Raw genomic sequence first — 21,271 nt, forward strand, 5'->3', positions numbered from 1 at the left:
TGGTGGCGGCACTGAGTGGACGGACCTAACTTTCCTTACTTTCCGTACCACTTTATACCACTAAGCCATATTCATTTCGGGGTAAGCGTGACTCACGCGGTTCTATAATGCAGTTCATATGAGAAAACTAAGGAAGAATGAAAATGAGACAAATGAGAAATACAACTATCCTTATTTAAATCCTTAGTATTGTTTCTAATTTAAACCCTTCAGGCACACCAAACTTCTTCTAGACCCATATATGTCACACCCTTACCTAACGCTCTCCCCATCAAGACCGCCCCTTCTACGCACGTCACTAGAAACTTCAATTTGCATTGCTCACGCCCCTTAGAAACGCCTTAAATCATATTATATTTTTAATACAATTCAATGCGTGTTTGTCTACTCTCTTATTATATCTATACTTTTTCTGATCATTTTTTGCATTTTAATGAAATCAATCTCAGTTTCAAAATTAAGATTTTTTAAATACAATACTATCTTATATTTGGTGTAGGTTTATCTAGAAAAGCTGAAAAAAAAGGTTTTTGTGAATGATAAGGACTTTATTGTGATACGGAATTACAGGCAAGTGGAAACAATTTAAAACAAAATTCATAGCTGAAGATTAAACGAAAAATATGGTTAATTTCATGAATAATGGTGCTTTCCCCGCAAATTGAGGAAAAGGCTAAAGGTTGCGTAAAATCGATTTATCATAAAATGCAAGCGTATAAAAGGTTTCATTCTACAGCATACAATATAGTCACGAATTTTACTACTCACATAGTTTAGGCGCAGGCATAAACTGTGCAAATGATTTTTTCTTTGGTGTTAAACTGAAATTTGTATTGAGAAAATTATGAAGCCTTTTTTATGGTCTTAGTTTATAATTTCAATTCGCTATGTATATCCGTATATGAGCCATCTAATCTGATTAATTTTACAGGCTATTTCACGAGCATTATTACTTCGCTCCATTCTTACATTTAATGCTAATTCTTGCAAATGAATGATTGTGAGACAAGAGATTATAATTCATCTGGAGCTTCAGAGAGAAAATGTATAGTTGATTGCAAGTTAATTTAGAGGAGAAATTTCGAGTTAGTTGAACTCGAGTAGTTCGTGAAACTTGAATCGATTTCACACGTGTTACGAGACAATTTATTTTGGAGTGAGGTGAACTCAAAGTATGAAGCGAGTTATGAAGCGAGACTTGCATGATCATAAGCTATAAATTTAGCTCCATCTTATCAATCGAAGCTTTATACCATAAAAGCGAAGATTGAAGATAAAATTTGTTTCTGACCATGAGGTTTGTTTGATGCCAGTTATATAAACTTGTACAGCAAAGTGGTTTAACTTAATTTTTTCTTTTGTTCAAAAGAATTATTAATAACAAACGTCTTCTCGTTTTTCTATTTAATGATGCTCTTTTAAGCAGATAAACTACTCGAATAATATTTTTTTTATCAATTGCAATATTTGCAGACACTGAAAAACTCGTCATTGTAAAACGTATATCTAGAAGAGTGAAACAATCCTGCTCAATTGCACAAGTTGCGTAAACAGAATCTTGTCAAGTCATCCCTGAACGGGTTAAACAACTTAGCTTTTATTCCACATTGCCTACCTTACTTTTTTCGTTTGTACTTTTTGTATTTTTGTCGTTCTAGCATGCAGCTTTTTTTAACGATGAAAAAAGAGCTGCAAAGGGAGTAGCAATGAAAGTATTTAACCCATTTTTTGCTTCTCCATCGAAACGATATTACTATCTAAGGAAATCGTAATCCCTGGAAAAAATACCGAGATCGGCAAAACTCTCATTTACCGTAATAAAAAGGTTGTTTACACAAAGCCGGTACCAGTAAAAAATGGTCTGTACCGGTAAAAAAAAAAATCCGTTACCGACCATTTTTTTGCCGGTTTTTTTTAAAAAGCATATTTTAAGGATATAGCCTAGAGTGCGGGAAAAAGATATTGAAAAATTAGTTTTTCCCAAATGTGTTTACTGTCACTGTTCGATCCTTACTATAAGGGTAAGTATTTTGATCCAAATTATTTCTGTTACAAGACACAGAGGTGCCTTCCAGTACCCCTCCCCATGAGATTTTTGAAGAAAAGTTATAAAAATTTGAATTCCACGAATTCCTTGGATTCCGTGAATTCCACGAATTCTGTGAATTCTTCAAAGGTGGAGTCTAAATGCGAGCTAAAATTATTTCTTCGACCAGTCATTAGGTTGCCTTTCCGCCCTTACGTGGCGTTGGAAGGGGGGTTGGGGGTGCGAACTTATATTGTTTCTGTGACCAGTCGCAGAAGTGCCTTCCCGCCCCCACGTGGCGTTGGAAAAGAGGTAGGAGTGCGACCTTACATTATTTCTGTGACTGGACACAGCCGTGCCTTTCCGCCACCACGTGGCGTTGAAAAAGAGGTAGGGGTGCGACCTGACATTATTTCTGTGACCAGTCACAGGGGTGCCTTCCCGCCCCCACGTGGCGTTGGAAAAGGGGTAGAGGTGCGACCTTACATTATTTCTGTGACTAGTCACAGAAGTGCCTACCCGACCGCACGTGGTATTAGAAAAGAGGTAGGAGTGCGACCTTAAATTATTTCTGCCACTATACTCAGGGTTGCATTTTCGCCTCCACAAGATGTCAATAGGAATTTTTGATTCGTAATCGACGATAAAGTGTGATTTATACATGAAACGTTTCGATAAACGCGTCCAAAGCCAAAAACTATCAAAATAACTCCTCAATTACATGGCCTCACTCTAAAATGCGTAAAAGTTCCTTTCGTATGCTTGACATATGCTTTTTGCCGGTGCAGATAGTGTATATAAACTTCGTAAACCAAAAACGTAATTTTTTAAAGTTTTAACAGTGCAAATTATATTTGCATGTGTTTTAAAGCCCAGGTTTGTAATCAGCCCATCAAAATGCAATAGTATACGATTTAACAAAAAAATGTAAAAAAAGGAAAAAAAATCCGGTAACATGCAATCTTGCCGTCGCCGGCAACTAACAATATTGCAGGCGCCGGCACGTAAGCCACTACATTACTTAAATTGCACGAATTCCTTGAATGCCATGAATTCATTGAATTGCATGAGTTCCTTGAATTCATTGAATTGCATGAATTCCTTGAATTGCATGAATTCCTTGAATTTATTGAATTGCAGGAATTCCTTGAATTTCATGAATTCCCTGAATTTCACGAATTCCATGAATATGCGCGATCTGCCGCTACCTTGCTAGAAATATGCTTTGTGAAAAAACCGGTAAAAAAAATTGTCGGTGCCGATAATTTTTTTACCGGTACCGAAAATTTTTTTTACCGGTACCGACAATTTTTTTATTACCGGGACTGACAGTGTATACACTTTGTAATAAAAAGAGCAATCATTTTTATTTATACTTTTATTATTAATACAAATTCATACCTAATTATTGAGCATACCGACAACAAAGAAATAATAATGGGTAGTGAATCCTACTATATACCGATTGGTCGGTGGAACTTAGCGTACTCTATGACTAAAACAAATAAATCAAGGCTCATTACTAAAGTCCGATGGGTGGTTGAAACAATGAATGGGTTTATAAAAACGTGAAGAGCTTTGAGTGACGTTTTTCAAAATAATCAAATCCCGCACGTTGGGCATTACGTCAGAATAGTCTGTGCCCCTTGTAATGTTTTTCAACCTCCCAGAATTCATGAAAATCCCGATGATCATCTGATCGCTGAAAGAATGTTGCTATTGGCTTCGCAGCCTGATCGCCTTCAAGAACGAGCAGAAAAAGATGAGTTGCGATAAATCACACTCGCAGTGTATCAGCTGAAGCAAGCTCAATCGTATACCGTGGAACCTTTAGCGGATGATTAAATCTACTCCTTTCAAAGTGTATAACTTATGTATAGAAAATAATTTTGGACCCGATCCGATTAGTTGTTGGTACAGTCAGTGCAAAAGTGGTGCAAGAGTGGTAGGATGTAGCGCTCACATTGCGACTATTCTGTGGTATCTTGGTTACTATAGATATCAACAAGATACTTGCAGGACTTTACGTGAATTTAAAAGTCATTTAAATGATGCATCGTCTTGGTCGGAAGATGAAGAGGAAGATACCGAATTTTCAGATGAACACACCAATTTCGACGAATAAAACTGCTGCAGAGTACGTAGCCTCTCATTGAACATAAGTCCTGATGAATCCTGTTAATAATTTATTTGAAGTTATTGTCTTTCTTTTGAGAGACCTTCAGGTTTCATTGTTGGCAGAATGGTTTCCATTCAATGCTTATTCTCCTAGAAATGTTGCCTCTGTTTTGAGTTTCGGGCGCTACCTTTTTCGTTCGAGTCGGTATTTAGGTAGAAGCGTGATATCTCTTTGTTGAGCAGACTCGGACCTTTTTCCTGAGTGTTTAGTTTCAATGAAGGTTCAGAGAAGTGTTGCTATCTTGATTGTTCAAACAATTTAAAATTAAGTGTCCTTTTCGCGACCGTTCAAGTATTTTTATTGCTTTAATTTCAAGTCCATGTATCTTCCACATTCGGGGTTTTTATTAAGTGATTTTCCCTCTCGATCGTCTTCTGGTGTTGTGTGAAGTGACGAGTCGGATGACGTATTACTTCCATTAGTGTCAGGATCGATCGTTCGGTAAACGATTGTGGCCAAAGTTTCCGGAGGTTACATTTTTGCTAATTTTCCAAAACAACCAAAACATTTTTTGGGTTCTTAATATTGCGAACGACCTGAGAGAGATTGTCAGATATGACAACCATACTTCTAATAAATTGTTTTTGAAAGGAGGCGAGAGAGATGAGGAAGAGGAATGGAAGTGGAAGAGAAAAACAGTGCAGGAGGTGAAAGAGTTCGTGTACCTGGGCTTCCTGTTTCGGAGGTATGGGGGAGTGGATGGCCATATAAAAGAGAGGTCGAGAAAGGCAAATGTGGTGATGAGACAAGTGTGGGGGCTGAAGAAAAGGTTGTTCGCAGATAATTTTGAGAAGAGAATGAAATTGTTTGATTCGCTAGTGATGAGTGTCTTATTTTACAGAGTGGAGGTGTGAGAGCGGAAGGTATGTGAGGAGAAAATAGGATATAGGAGAGGTAGGTAAAGTGGGCACTAGGTTTTGCAAGAAATACGCGGAACTATATTGTCAGGATGAAGACAGCGAGAACAAGTTTAGGGATTAAAACGGGGAGTTGAGCTATTTTCTCGCTATTTTCTCGCTATGCCTCGCATTGCAAGCCTCTGCCTCCGCGTCTAACACGTAATACTTATTTACTGTTTACTATATTTACAGTTTTCTTAAACCTACATCCTCTCCTATTTACAATCTTTCCTTCTCGATTCTTCTTTCTCCTACCTTCTCGTCTTCTCCATCTTACCCAAGACCCCCTTCACCCATGTTACAGCTCTATTGCCTCCTTTCATCCAACAATATCTACATGTTTATCCCACTCCTATCCACCTCTTAACAGTCCCCCAATCAGTGCACAACTTTTGCATCCCCCTTCCCGCACAATTCGCACATTCTCTTCTCTCTATAAAGCCAGAACCTATGAAAATCCTCCATGCAACCGCATCTTATTCTCGCTATAAATTCCTGACTACCTTGTTCTCCTTTCTTACAAAAAGATTGCGCTCTCCCCATTGGCATAATCCACACATTGTTTCCCTTAAACCTCGATTTTCTTATTCTCTCCTCTCCTTTTGCCATCTCTTTCTCCATGCCATTCTTTCCACCTTCATCTTCGCACGCCTCTGTCTGTTCTCCTTATCTCCCTAATACTTCCTAACTAGCTTACTTCTCTTCTCTTCCCAAAATGTGTCCTCATCTTTACATGATCGACTCTCCGTTATAATCGCTATACTCGTTCTTCCTGTCACCCTCCTGACAATATAGTTCAGCGTAATTCTTGCGAATCCCAGTGCCGACTTTACATAACTCTCCTGTATCCTATTTATCTTCTTACTTACGTCTCACCTCACATTCCCACTACGTAAAATAAGACACTCATCACCAGCGAATTAAACAATTTAATTCTCCTTACAAAATCATCTGCGAACAACCTCTTCCCCAACTCCCACGACTGATTCATTTCCATATTTGCCCTTCTGACCCTGTCTTTTATATGACCATCCACTCCCCCATTCCTTCGAAACAGGAAGCGCAGGTACGCAAACTCTTTCACCTCCTGTTTTGCTTTTCCCTTCCACTTCCAATTCCCTCCCTTATCTCTCCCACCTCATTTCCTGAACACCATAACCTTCGACTTGTCCACATTTAACTGTAACCTATTTTTGTCCAAGAAATCTTCTCAACCATTTAATCGTCTTCTTCAAAACCTCTTCGCTCGTTGCGAGCAGCACTATGTCATCTCCATATGCGAGTGAACATATCCTGACTCCTCCTACCACTTTGGCAGCTAGCTTACTTTGAATATCCGCGATTAAAATCGCAAAAAGCATTGGGATAAGCGGGCTCACCATATTTTTTGTCCTCTCATATACCTCCATAACCCTCTCGAGCAGGCCTCTCTCCACTCCCCTGCCTTTCATTTCCTCCCACAACCTCCCCCTATTCACCGAAGGGAACGCGCCTTTTAGATCTACAAAAAACGCGTTCACTTTGGCGCCCTTTTTGGTTCGTTCTCTATCCACCACGTGCTGCAAGAGGTCAATATTGTCAATAGTACTACTTCTTTCCCGAAAGCCCGCCTGCGTCTCGGGCAAGATTCCTTTCCCCTCAACGTTCTCCCGCAGCCTATCAGCCTACAACATCGCGTATATTTTGTACGGCGTATTCATTAGCGTGATTCCCCTATAATTTTCCTGCCTCTCCCTATCCCTTGTTTTATACAGTGGTACGATCAGCCCTTCCCTTCACCCTCTTGGAAGTTCCTCCCCCCTTCATACTTCTTTCATTACCGCCTTCAGCCTTTCCGTTACCTCTTGTGTGGCAAAAAGCCACGCTTTGTTCTCCACCCCATCCAGCCCTGCAATTAGATAGATTTTGCAACTTCCGTATCTGCTTCTCTATCTACTCGTCATTCAGCTTCTTTCCAACCACATCCTTCGTTCTTCTAATCCCCTCATCTCTCTTCTATGTAACTAATTTCTGAAATGAATCTTTAAAAAATTTCCTCCATTCGTCTCTCCCAAACTTCTCACTTATCTCCACTCTACGTTTCTTAAACCTATTAATTATCTTCCACACGTCCCCTTCTGTCTTAACAGTTCTCAACTAATATTCCAGCTTTTTTTCTTTTCCTGCTCTTTCTTCTTACACATCACCCTAAACTCCTTCCTCATTTCTACATACTCCTCCCTTTTCGTGGTTCCTTCCACTTCCTGTACTTCTTTGTGCATTTGTTTATGTAATCTATTGATAAAATAGCTGAACTTATATTAGATAATAAATTAGCATGAACAAATATGATCGTTTCGATCAAATCAAGCAATTTAAATTTTTAAATATACTTTGCAAGCAAACTTTCGACGATGCTCATATTTTCTAATAAAAGCTGCTTATAACAATTAGATTTGATATCCTCTTAATTATTTACATTTCTTAAATACTTTGACATTCGTTTTTATCGAGAATGGGATTAATTAAGTTATTTGTTTAAAGATATAAGATAATGATTTAAAAATTTTTCATTTTCACTCTTTGTTAATCTATATAAAAACAAATAATAATGCAAATTGACAACTCTAATCTATAGACGCTCTTATGCAACAATTGCTAATCACATATAAACAAAATTGAAAATCGAATAAGAATTGTAGGCTGAAGGTGGTGTTGAATAGTAAATGCCTAATGGATAAGTTGTTAGTTGTTGAATGCAATATTTCAACTTCATTATCTAATGCTAATTATACCCGTCTGTTCAGCTAGTTTTTTGCGGAAAATATGCTTTTTGTTGCTGTTTTTTGTCATTGAAAATAGAGCGTATTTTCTGACGTGAAACTGGCGCGCTGTGTACACTATAGTCTAAAAAACGTTTTTAGGACGTTCCAATTACGTTCTTGAATTTCGCACCTACTGGGGTTTCTTCGGACTTTCAAAATGTGTGGAAAAACGCAAATCATTCCGATAATCTTATAATTATATCAAAGGTTATCGTAAGCATAAAGAAATCTTGTGCTCGAACATATATAAGAAATTATTTTTATTATATAGTATATCAGAGAATTATAAAAATACATATGTAAAATCGAATGTGAAGCATGGGAATTGTAATGAGAATGCGTTGCTTAAGGCCGACAGAGCCTCAAGTAAATAAACTTCCTTTTTAATCTAAAATAGAAGCAACCCAGTGGGCACGAAATTTAATAATGTAATTGGAACAAGTCAAAAGATGTTATTTGGACGTTTCAATAACTAGCGTAAGTCAGACCAAACAATGCTCTAAAAACTTCTCTGGAAGAACGTATTTTTAAGGAATGTTATTTGGACTGACTTAGTACGTTTTTGAGGCGTTCCGTTGATGATGTTTATGCCAACTGGGAAATTTAACAATCATTTCAAACGTATTGGTTTTAAAAGTTGTATAATATTTGCAAGTAAATTTATACTTTCTATCCAATCAAGCACGATGTTCGAAAAAGGAAAGAACTGAGTGCGAGGTAAATACTTTATTGAACGCGCAGCGCCAGATACAATGGTCGTGCGCCGTAGGCGCGCTTAAACTTGCGCAAAAAAATGATATGGAAAAATAGAAAATTTGAATTTTGAGCTAAAATACATTTGCATAAATGATTTAATAAAACTTAAACGTAGTTCATGTAAAATTTTATAGCCTAGGTTGATTAGAAGTTTATAGGCTGCAAATTGTGGACAATAAACTTACAACATTTATATATACCAAGAAAAAGATTTGGTTGAAGCAAAAACATTTTTCTTGGTTTAACTATGGGATATGGTTATTATATGGACAACAAAATATTTTGTTGAATCCACGAAAATTTGTTTGATTCAACCAAATTTTCATGTATATCCAAGAAAATAGTTCTTTTGAATCTTTTCTCTGAGTGTAGAAAAACCAGCGCGAGGTGCGATTTTATAGAAAATGTGGCAAGTGAAAGAGATATTTTTGTAGGGGTGTGTGAAGGCTCGCCAGTTCGCAAGTTTGACAGGACTGGCGTGAGATTTTTATATGCAGGTCGAGCCGAGATAAACTGCGCCCGCAGCTCGTGAGACCTTGCTGTATAGGAAAAATAATTTTTGTTTTGTAGAAAACGATGAATTTTTATCGACTTCCTGCAAAAAAATAATAAAAATGAATTCAAAAGGTTTCCTAATAATAAAATTTCTTTCAATTTCGTGAACAACAATTTCCAAATGGGAATGGGATGAAATATTTAATTTTGAACCATACATTTCTGTTAATATTAATATTAATTTTGTTAATATTTCTTATCTACGTTGCAAGCTTTGTAACCTTTTTTCGGTTTGCGAATTCTTTCGGCACTAAAAATCGAAAAAATGATCTGAATACAAGTTTGATTACTACGGATTGAAATAAATCAAAAACCATAGTTTTATATTTTTCCACGACATTTGAATCCTTGCAGAGCTTTGGAAGCTGTCGCAACGCAGGAAAAACCATATCCCCTGAAACTACAAAGAGCTAATTTGTTTAATTGAAATATGTATATGTATATGCATAGGTAAATACATTTGAAATAAATAAATAAATGAATATATATATACACACACATAAATTCGTTTGGTGTGCGTGAAAGGAAACCAATTAAAAACCCTACATTTAAACAAATTTTTTGTTATTGTTACTGTTTACTTATTTATTACTCATTTATTTTTAAGTTTACTTAATTTGAGAAACAAACAAATGTTCTTTACTAGAATATAAAAAAAATTCATTTCCAAATTCAATGTTTTTTCTGAAAGAAATATTTATAGTATTGTTTGTAACTTAAATAAAATGGTTTAAATTAATAAATATTTTTGTGAGTTAGTAACAGAGTTCCCCCCAAACAAAAAATTGAAAAATTTACAGTTATTTCTATTGAAAAATATTAATCTTGATCCGTTCTGTACTGGAAAAATAATCATTTCAGATTGTTCACACGCTATATTACAATTTAATAAAGCCTATTTGTTCAATCAGTTTAATCTATATTATGAAAACTCCTTGCTCATATTTCTTAAGCTGGAAATTATTCACCCTTGGCGCCAAACAAGCATTTTAAAGGAGAAGCTGTGTTTACCGTTAACATGCTAGCTCGAATATCTAATTGAAGTATAGTGAGCCTCATTTATGTGTTTTCCTTTTAGTGAGGGAAAATAACTTTTCGTGTCTATATTATTTATGCGTATTTTAATATTTTTCACCATTTCTAGTAAAAATAGTATGCTGAAGTGTATTATTACAGTTTATTAAAAGTTCTATAGAGATTTTTGTTGCATTCCAGTCCAAAATAACAAAAGTTTTCCAATACCTTTACAATAGAATAAAAAAAAAAATAAAAACAATTTTAAGATTTTTTTCAAATGAACTATTTTGCCTGTAGCAATGTTATCCTGCCTTGCATAGCTTGGCCGAAAATGGGAATTAGGGTAAGGGGGGGGGGGCAGCGACAGCCAGTGGGGCAGAAGTGACTTTCCTTGTAGCATGGCTATTATTTAACAAGTTCAATTCTACTTTGCATAAAATAAATCTATTTGGTCAGAAAACTAGTGTTACTTACTAAAAGCTTGAAAATTGACGTTGCAAGAGAATATCACACAATCTAATTTTTAATAATTAGACATAATTCAAGTCCAAAATATATTAAATCTCATATATATGTGAGACCTGGCCAGGGGGCAGGCCCGACGAATATAATATTTAGAAGTTCTTAGGCGATACACGTGTCACAAGTTTCGCCGATAAATGATCGGCAATGTAGAAAACAGCAACTTATCTTGTGGGCTACATGGAAGAAACTATTAAATACATGAACAAAGAAAACACGGGACTAGGCAAGCCATCCTAACTTGGGCGAGCGGGGTTGAATCCACGGGAGGGGAAAGAATTCCATGAGTGGGGAGAACCGCTACCTTACGATGTGACACTTGATTATGCGCACGAAAATTTTTGCCGACAAACTGTGCATGAAAATATAAATATGTGGGCACTGCCATGTTTGCCGCGGGACATCAAAAGGCGGTGGACCTCCCCCCTCATTGCATCACCCCCGCAATGGCATGCCTAGTCCCTTGTTTTCTATGTCCATGACTAAATATTATTATTATCAATCCGGTCGGTATGCAGTTTTCTTGTATTGGTACGGTTGAAGCATTGCGCAAAATCCGTTTCTAGTAGAATGTCAACGAATAAGAGGTTATATTGCAGCTATCTCTATTTTTATTCAAAATAACTTATTCTTCTTGTTGGATATCTTTACAGGTAATTTTTACAGTACATAAAATTCCACAGAAGCAAAACGTAATATCTTCTTATCTTTAAATAAGCCCTGTTTGTGTTACTTGCCTTCTATAGTTTAAGATAAGCCTGCTATTTTATACACTTCTGTCATATAATTTCAATATACGCGCAAAAACAAGATAGAAGACTATCCGCTCGCGCAATGGACAGTAACAACAAAAATTGGCCAAAATTAGATTTTGCGTCGTAGTCTGAAATTGGGTATTGGTTTCGAATTTGACGTCAAAAATCACGAATTAAAAATGGCACATTAAATATGGCAAACGCTATTGCAAAATTTCTATATATTTGCCTGAAACTTGGTATAAGGAAGTTTTTGTGGTTGGCCATTTCGAGTTTGATGGCAACAAATTACAAATTCAAAATAACGTATCCAATATAGCAACCATATTGCTCAAATTTCATTCAAATTTGTATGAATTTTTGTAGAAGGGGGTTTCTGAGGTTGCTTATTTCGAATATGATAACAAAAAATCAAAACTGACAATGCCGAATGTAACATGGCGGCTGTAATAAAAAACTTTTTCGAAATTTTATGAGACTTTATTCGAGGAGTTTTTAAAGGTAACTGAATACAAAATATTGAGGAACTATTCACGAAAATCGATCAACGCATCGGGATGGACGACGTTTCATTCAGAGAAAAGAGTTGCCTTGAAAATCAAGGATCGTCTTCTTGCCTGTTTTGTTTTAAACCATGTTATTGTTCACAAAAACAAAATTATTTGGCTGCAACATAAGGTGCAGTTACTCGCATAAGGATAAGTTTTTTTGCAAAAGGATTCCTGCCGTTAAAAATAAAAATCCTCTAAGCCTTAACATTACGAGGAAATTACATGTACATCCAGAAACATCCGGTTGTCACAAAAGAACATTTCCCTGAGTGTTTAGCAGCGACAGCAGTAGGGCAGTAGTTTCATGCATTTCCGAAAAGGTTTCTTTATTGCCGCAACCATATCAGATCCGCCATTGTAAGTTTTACTATTTTAATATCATATTTGAAATCAGCGACCCCAGAAACCCCCTTCTACCTAATATTGTACAAATAATAGTTGAAATTGTGCAATTTCGATCCCCATATTGGGTCCGCCATTTTGAATCTGTAATTTTTCACATAAACTTTGGAATCAACAACCTCAAAAACCCTTGTACCCTTTTGGCTAACAAAAAGTAAACGTCAAGCAATTAGTCGATTGAGCTGATACATTGGGTCAATTCATAATGATGTTACTATAAATTACTGATAAATAGCCGTAATTTATGGCCGACGGCCATTAATGCGCATGTGCACTTTCAGAAAGCAAATTTTAGCACGGGTTGCGCATCGTAAAACTGTAGAGGAAGAGGTATTATTTTGTGCTTTAAAAAATAGCATAATTTTTTTAAAACTTTTTAATAGTGTTATAAATCGAAGTGAATCAATCGAGAAGGAGAGTGCAATGCATATTTATTTAGGAAATTTATTATACTTCGTGGTTGAATATCGATTGCAACCAATTTGTTGACACCAAACATTTTTTTCACCACTTCTCAAGATGGCTGTCCAATTCGGCTGTGAGCACCGAATGCAATCGGCTCGTCCGTATAAAGTGTGCTGGCATGCGCGCCAGCTACTTCACATGCCACCATTTTCCTTCAGACGAAGAATAATGTAAATTCAGGCTTTCAAGATAAATCAACATTATTTTTTTTCATATTCGTGGTAGTTTTTCTTTATATTTCCCCATTTTCAGCGGATTTTCAAAGGTGCTCACGACCGAACCAAAAAAAAAATATATATTTTTCTAAATGACCACTTTACGAAATAAAAAAATAAAAATTTCTTTTTGACGGAATCGGTTTAGGTCCTTTATTAGTGGTTAGCTAAGGTCTCTAGCTTCCCATAAATACCCATATGTACGAATAATATGCACTTGTAAAAACTTATGAGCCAAAAACAAAAGGGTGCTCAAAACAGAACCCTTTTCCCTACTATAGTTAGCGGCACCTGGCTCATGCCGCAAACATCACATTGCAATCATCTGGTTTACGCACTTGAATCAGAAATACCTATTATTACATTTGATATTTTATCATACCATCCCCTTACCTTCTCACGTCTGGTCAGGATCATGTCGACACCGAGCAGGTTACACTGCCACAAGTCACATTTGCGACTTGTCACATTTGCGGCATCTCTCATTCGCGAAAATTTAAAAGTTCAGACGAAATTGGCAAAAATGTGGCAATTTACATTGCGGCATCCCTCATTCGAAAAAATGTGTAGTTCATAGAAAACTAGCAAAAAGTAGTAGGAGAATTAAATTATTTCTGTGACCAATCACAGCAGTGTCTCCCCCTCCCCTCATGGGACGTTGAAAAGAGGTCAGGTGTAAAATACATTATTTTTGTAACAGGGGTGTCTTCCCGCACTTTTACCAATTTTTTCGGATTAGCCGCGAATGTGACTCGCTGCAAATGTGACTTGCTACAAATTTGACTTGTCGCAATTTTACTTCCTGAGGGTTGGCATGCCTCAATCCCCTTAAATCCTCCTTCTTCTGCTTGAATCCCCAATACATATTCCTGCCCATCAAGATTCTACCCCAGCCGCCTTACTCTCCTTCATCCCCCTTGCTCTCTGTCCTCCTATTTTAAAAATTTCTGCCTCTTCCACTTTTTAGTATCTTTCATGAGCAAATCTGACGCTAAACGGCTCAACGACATTTGCTCATACCGAAAATGGTCTCAATCTGTACATTTTCATGCGCATAATGGACGCGAAAGGATTTCCTATCCGCGATGGGTATTCTGGTCTTCCGCAGAAGGTCGAAATAAGTCAAAACAAGATGAGAGTTTCGACTAACCTGGAAGGATACCTTGATTGTCCTAATAGTATGTCTGAACTTCTTCTAACAGACAGACTGGTCATAAAATGAGAGTCTTTCTGATTATGCCGAAAAAATTATGGAAGGGCCTTTCGACCATCCAGAAGAACTTAAAGAACCTCAAGGGAGACTTGGGACGGGTTACCCCCATCGCTCGTCTAGGCGCAACTGGAATACGGAAGTCGTCACAAAACGCATGCGCGTTGGTGCTCATTTTAAAGGCAGCATAACCTCAACTCAATGTTTTAAATCTTTTAAATCGAGCAGAACCGTGAAACGGTGAATTAAAGTAATATTCATTACAATGGTGTCATGATGTGCTTTATTTTGCAAAAACAGGAACTTGGCAGGGTATTAATTTAAATATTTCCCAAAATATTTCCAATCATATTTTCCGATCGTGGCATCCTATCATTTCTAAACCAAATAATGTAAATTTATTCCATTTTTTACTGAAATTTTAAATTGTAAAAAGCGATCATATTTGGACCTGTCACAATATGAAAAAGAATTCTAAAAACATTTTTCCTTTTGCATTTTCGCATATGTAAAAAAGTAAAATCTAAAGAAAAGAAGAGAGTTTTTGATAGCAAAAACATGGCAATGCAAATAACTCATCAGTAAAATTTGTGCATTTATTTTTGAGAAAATTAAAAGTTAGTGAAAATTATTGTTAAAAAATTTGGTGAACACTTTATCCTGTAAAACCCAAAATTGTTGCTTTTACGAAAGAAAAATCATTCGTTCAGAATTACGTTGTTCTTTTAATGGTCTATGGATAAATACTCTCAATTAAAAATGCAATCTTTTGATTCTACTCCACAAATATTTGTAGTTACATATTTTTTCACTTTACAACGAGACTCTTTTATGTGATAAATGGATTTTAGGTAAAAAATATTTAGTTTTGATATTTACTAAATACAATAAATATATTCAATTTTATAATTTAAATAAAGTATCCATAGTATCGAAAAAAATTGCAATCACAATGACATCATTTTTAATTAAACAGAAATGTTACAGAACGCCGTTTATTGAATTTTCAGTACTTTCAAATATTTACGCTACGATTTCTTCTTATGTATTTATTTAGAAAGAAATATGGAAATAAACTTGATTTCAAAATCGCGCATTATGGAGGACTTCCGTATTCCGGTTGGAACTACCAATCAGAAACGACTTTGAGGATCTCTAGAAGAACTGACTGACTCTAAATCATGACTCTCTAACTTTAAACCTCCATTTTTCTCTTTTTAGATTAAAATACCAGTAGATATAAAAATACCGTAAATATCATTTTGATGGAGAAAACTTTTTGAAAAATTACGTTTTTTTCTTCAGAAAATTGTAGAAAGATAAACAGGCAGCTGAGTAGAAACACTATCTCTATCCCTATTTCGGTACCCGTATTTCTGTCAAACCAAAATGTAAAATAAAATACAGTTAAATACAGTTATAAAGTGGTGAACTAAAAAATAAACACGGGTTGATAACAGTGCACGCCTAAACCATTTCCAGTATCCCCCTGTTTACCTATCCAAAGGGTACAAAGGGGGAACGTTTTCTTTAAAGTACAGTTTTTTTAAAAAGAGTGTGGGCTTACTAGGAACACATCCCTATGTATTTTCCAGCAGCCCACGATTTACGCACTTAACTGATAGAAATGGCCAATGTAGGATTTAATGTGTTTCTTTCAGCGATGATACTAAAAAGGGTAGGGGTGAGTGGAAATATATTTTTACCCCCTTTCCTATAAACTCCCTTCTAACTGTACTCCTTTCTATCCATAAAGAAAAATAGAAAGTAGGATACGCAAGAGGGTGAATGAAAACAAGAGCTGAAGTAAGATATAAAAAAAAGGTCTGCTTCACATTACTGAATGTGGAGGACCTCTTCGATTTTTGCATTAAAAAAAATCTACTCGCTCCGCGGGCACTTTCTTATCGCACCTTACGCGCGCAGCTCGCAAGTTTCAGGGCGCCTAGGGCACGCGACTGTTGGTTCTCGCGCTTCGCGCTCGATACTGTATTTACCTCGAGCTACACGCTCGATTTTCTTGCACAGACTTCTTAAAACTAAAGGTGAAAGCATCGATCTCATTAATTTGGTGATTATGAATTCTCTTTTGTTAAAGCTTCTTGGGCTTTAATGAACACATTCTTATCGCGTATCTCGTGCTTCGCACTCGAGCTTATCTCTTAAATTTTATATCATTCCCATAAATGTATATTATTATAATTCATAACTTACATTGGTATTGCAACAGACGTTGCTTCATTGTCCCGTTTCAAAAAATGCGTATTATTTGAAAGAAATGTTGTTATTCATCATTTGATTGCATCTTGTAGGATATTTAGAAATCAAACTTTTTCTTCTTTTGACTTTTTTTTATATCGTCCGTTATTTGGCTTAAAATTTTCATTTTCGTGTGCTTTTTGGAATTTTTTAAATGCTATAACTCTAGTAATTTTAGATTTTATGAAAAAAAATCATTAGGATAAATTGTTCCACATTTTGAATACTATGAATAACCATACAGAGAATTTTTGAATTTTAAAAGAGGGGTCTCGAAAATATTCAAAATGTGTCCACTTTTTGAGTTTTAATCCAAAATAGCTGGCTCGCGAACTTGACGTTTAGTTTAAGACAGTTATAGACTGTACCAAAGGCCAATCTAATAGATTAATTTCTTCTAGAGTAATCGTTGCTCAAAGACAGATAGACATAAATACAGACAGACGGACAACTTCGTAAAAACCTGTTTTTTGGATTCAGGGTGTCTCAAAACGTGGGCATCTGACAAAAACTGGGGGGGGGGGGGTTAAATTTTACAAAAATCTAATACCTTCTCTGATGAAAATGTAAAAACCATTAATTCTTCGTTACCAAGATTAGGGTTCGAACACACGACACCTGCGAACAGCGGAATTTTAACTCGGCAGCTTAAGCTCTGCTCCAAGGATAATAATATTAATACTAGCAATTAAAAAATAATGAATTTTTGTACTCTCCTTCTCCCGTTATACATCAGCTTCTCGTTTTACTAGATTAGAGAACCAAAGCCCAAGTAACTGTAACCCGAAATCTTACGTCTGTTTTTAAAGTTCTACTAAAATGTTCTTATGTCCTGGAATTCCTTAAAAGTCGTGGAAAACGTCAGGGAAAAGCTTTCTCCGTGTGCATACATATACGGTTTAAGAACCTACTACACTGGTAAGAAGTGATTCTTGAGTTTCCTTAATTTCAGTCTTTTTCTGTTATTTGTTTTATTATTGCATTTACGTCGTGTTCCGCGGACATTTCGCACAATTAATTACGGTTATAAAGGAAGTGGGAGGGTGAGGAAAAACGGATACGGTTCTCAACCTGCTACGTACTACCACGATAATTGTTAAAACTGGTCGTTAAACGTGCTTAATTAACCTGTGACCATCTTCATTACATTACTTTGTAAATGGAAGTTGCTCATGTTGTATATAAGTTCACTCAAGAAAAGCTATAGATAGAAAAACACTAATGAGACTCTCGCGTGTTGAGGCTCAATTTAGTAACTCTCAAATCACTGTCGTCATCTATAACGTAGCCGGGCGTTATGAAAGTATCAATGTCACAATGCTTTCAGGTTTTGATTTCGCTTTGCAAGTTTCATAATTAATCTCGATAGGGATATACCTAATTTGTCGCGAAAGAAAAACAATACTCATTCCACGCCGATGCGCTGAAAAGAAACTTTGCCCTCACGATTCAAATCACCTTGGTCATCAGTCTAAAATAAGTGCTTTCCCATTTTAACACTCATTATAGTAAGACTATTCGACATACTGTCCTGGAGAACTATTTTTAAGTTTATTAAAATTATTAATTAAAAATGGCATATCTTGTAACATTTATGACATTGAAGTCGTGCAGAGAGGTGACATTAAACCTTTTCATCATAATTCAGTTGAATTTATGAAATATATTTTCTAGCAGAATAGACAATAGCATAGGATCGTATGCGCAACACACTCAAACCACATATCTCACACCTATACGTTACGCATTAGCTCTGTCGTCCAAACTAAAGTTTATGTAAGTGCTCTATGAGTTGAACGGAGATATTGAAGAAAACTCATTTGCACTAAGAACGTTAGTGTAGGAACACATTTTTATAACTTCAAGTATCCCTTTTTAGTTCAATACATGTGCTCTTTTCGATTTTGCAAGAAAAAATGGATAATTTTAAAAAATTTTATTACAAAATGTACTTTCGGATTTTTCTTGAATCAAATCCCAGCTAAGAAATACGCAAAGTCGCGTGCGTCGTGTTTCGCTGTAAAGTTATCGAGTATTCCGCCATCGAAACAAAAAGAGAAATCCGCAAACGTGGATATGAGAGCATTTCGAAAATAAAAAAATTTTTTTTTTTGAAATTTTATAAATTCTTGTCAAAGTTTCTTATAGATGGGTAAAAGACTTGCAAATTATCTAAATAAAAATATATTAGTCCAAAATTAAAAAAATTATAGCATTTTCAAAATTTTCAATTTTTTTTAACTCATAAAAATTGTTGCATGGCATGCCGACTTTAATAGATTTCGCTTGCGCATTTCTTCGTTTGGACATCTTTGCTCGACTCTACATATTTACAACTTGAGACTTTACGTATAGACTATGCTGGCACGTACGGACTTTTGATTTTCTGCCAAGCAGGGTGCTCGGACACTTTTTCTAGGCAAAAGATGTGCAAAGTACTTTTGCTTAGATTCTGCCCTTATATTTCGTGATATATTCGCCTTCTCATACAAATTTGTGGCACGGCAAAGTACTTTCCATACATTTTTATATTGCATTTGGTCAATTTCCTCAGTATTCGGAATTTTAAACATTTATTTTTCATTATAAATAATTAAAAATTATAATGTTAACCATGATAGTTAGACACAGCTTCTTCTCACTGTTCCACTGATATAAAAAACCCATTTTTCGAAAAAATGTCGCTTAAATATGTTTTTTCGTTTTGGGACAGAAGCTGTTCCCATAAATACAACGTTGCGTAAATTGTTCACAAGCAAATGAAAGGTCCGCGGTCTAAACCTGTTAACTGTCATTTTAGAAATTTTACAACTCGAAGAGAAATCGTTTTTATTTTTACAGTTTTCAATATTTTTTCAAACTGTAAATTTATTGTTGTTCATTTACTAGAGAAAAATAATACTCGTAAGTTTAAAAGCATTTGAATCAAAATTGAACGTTATATAATAATTGAAAGCTATTCATATGTTATCTACAAGGGATCCGGCAGTCTAAACCTGTTACCCGCAGTGTTCCACCGCTGGTTTTCTCTTATTTTTCCCGTGCTTATATGTTTCTGCGTTGTTTTTAAAGCTGCTAGTGATTTTTATATGTCAAAATGTCTAGAATCGTCAGCCCAACATAGATGTGCTTGCAAAAATTTGAAATAGTTTATTGCAAAAATTTGCAGATTGTTAGTAATCGAGATGCGTCGCTCACATTTGTATTTATCATCATCCGTAGACGACAACATTGAAGATGACGTAAAAATAGTCGTAAGATGCCATAAGCAGTTAATAGATTTAGATCTATTTCGCTGTTTCGCTTGTGAGATATTAACTGCATAAAAAGAATGTAACAAAAAATACGAAAAATGTATTTCGAAAAAAATTAGTCAACAGGTTTAGACGGTGAACTCTTCAAATATTCAGTGCAGCTCAAAAGGGAAGCATATGTAAAATGTCAAAATTATGTTTACTCGCAAATACCATTTATTTATGTTTTAAATTAAGATTAAAACGACGCTGCGACAATTACAATTATTGTGCCAATCTCCAGGCCAGAACCATGTTAATTATATAGCAATCTCGGATTCTCAGATCCTCTCATATAGTAATTACGAGTCAGGCGTAAATGTCCTCATTCGGATGGATTGGATATGATAATCGAGTAGCTTAAAACAACGTCATGTCATTAGGAGAACTTCCATAAACCACGAGGCTCAATTTTTGTCACTTTTTGACCCCTCTCACCACCCACGTGGTTTACCGTGGCATTCTGGTCGACCTCCCACCCCTCTCCTAGGGTGATACATGGTTTATGGAAGGCCCCTAATTGACAAATTTTTGGTTTTGTTTGGCAAAGAGTTAATGGTTCTGGTTTAAAAATGTACTATTTGGGTTAAAATTGATTTATTTTGTGTTGTAATATTTTTGGATTTATTATTGTTTTCTGACCATGTGTTTCTTGTTAACACCTAAGTGTAAAACCTCGTGGCTCGAACTCAGACACCCCCTCCCACTTGTAGTGAAACGTGGCCTTTCGTCGACCCCCTTCCCTCCAAAGAAGCCACTTGGTTCATGGAAGGCCCCTTAGTTTGGCATTGGAATTTTTGCGCTTGTCTAACCTATTCAAAAATTAAATTTCTTTCTACCATTTATTCCAATACTGCCATCTAAACTAAAAAGATACAAATGGGACATTTTTATGAAAAATGAATTTTTATTATCATTGGATTTGTAAGAGAAAGCTGAATCTGCGTCAATAAAAATTTTTAATTATTAATATTTATTGCGAAACCCCATTATTTATAAATAAGGAAAGTCGAAAAAGTTTGAAAATACAGCATAAAAATATACGCAAAGTACCTTGCGTGGCCTAAAATGCGGAGCCAATATACACACGAAAATAATCGCTTGCCCTTACGTATGTTTTAGACTTGTGAAATAGCTCGAACTCTGAACGGAAATTCAAAGGAAATAAGTCTGGGATAAATTCAGCTATACCCGTACTATAGCAAAGATCGTTGGGGTAACTTTGGGACAGCCGCTGAATATACAGGGTCCCTTACGTATGTTCTTTACCAGGTGTATACATATGAAACCGGTATTTTTTCAAGAAAAAAACACATTTATTTCAAGAGAATGATAACAAATATTTTATTCAAAGTATGCGCCC

Source organism: Belonocnema kinseyi, chromosome 8, assembly GCF_010883055.1.
Source record: "Belonocnema kinseyi isolate 2016_QV_RU_SX_M_011 chromosome 8, B_treatae_v1, whole genome shotgun sequence".
NCBI classification, from domain to species: Eukaryota; Metazoa; Arthropoda; class Insecta; order Hymenoptera; family Cynipidae; genus Belonocnema; species Belonocnema kinseyi.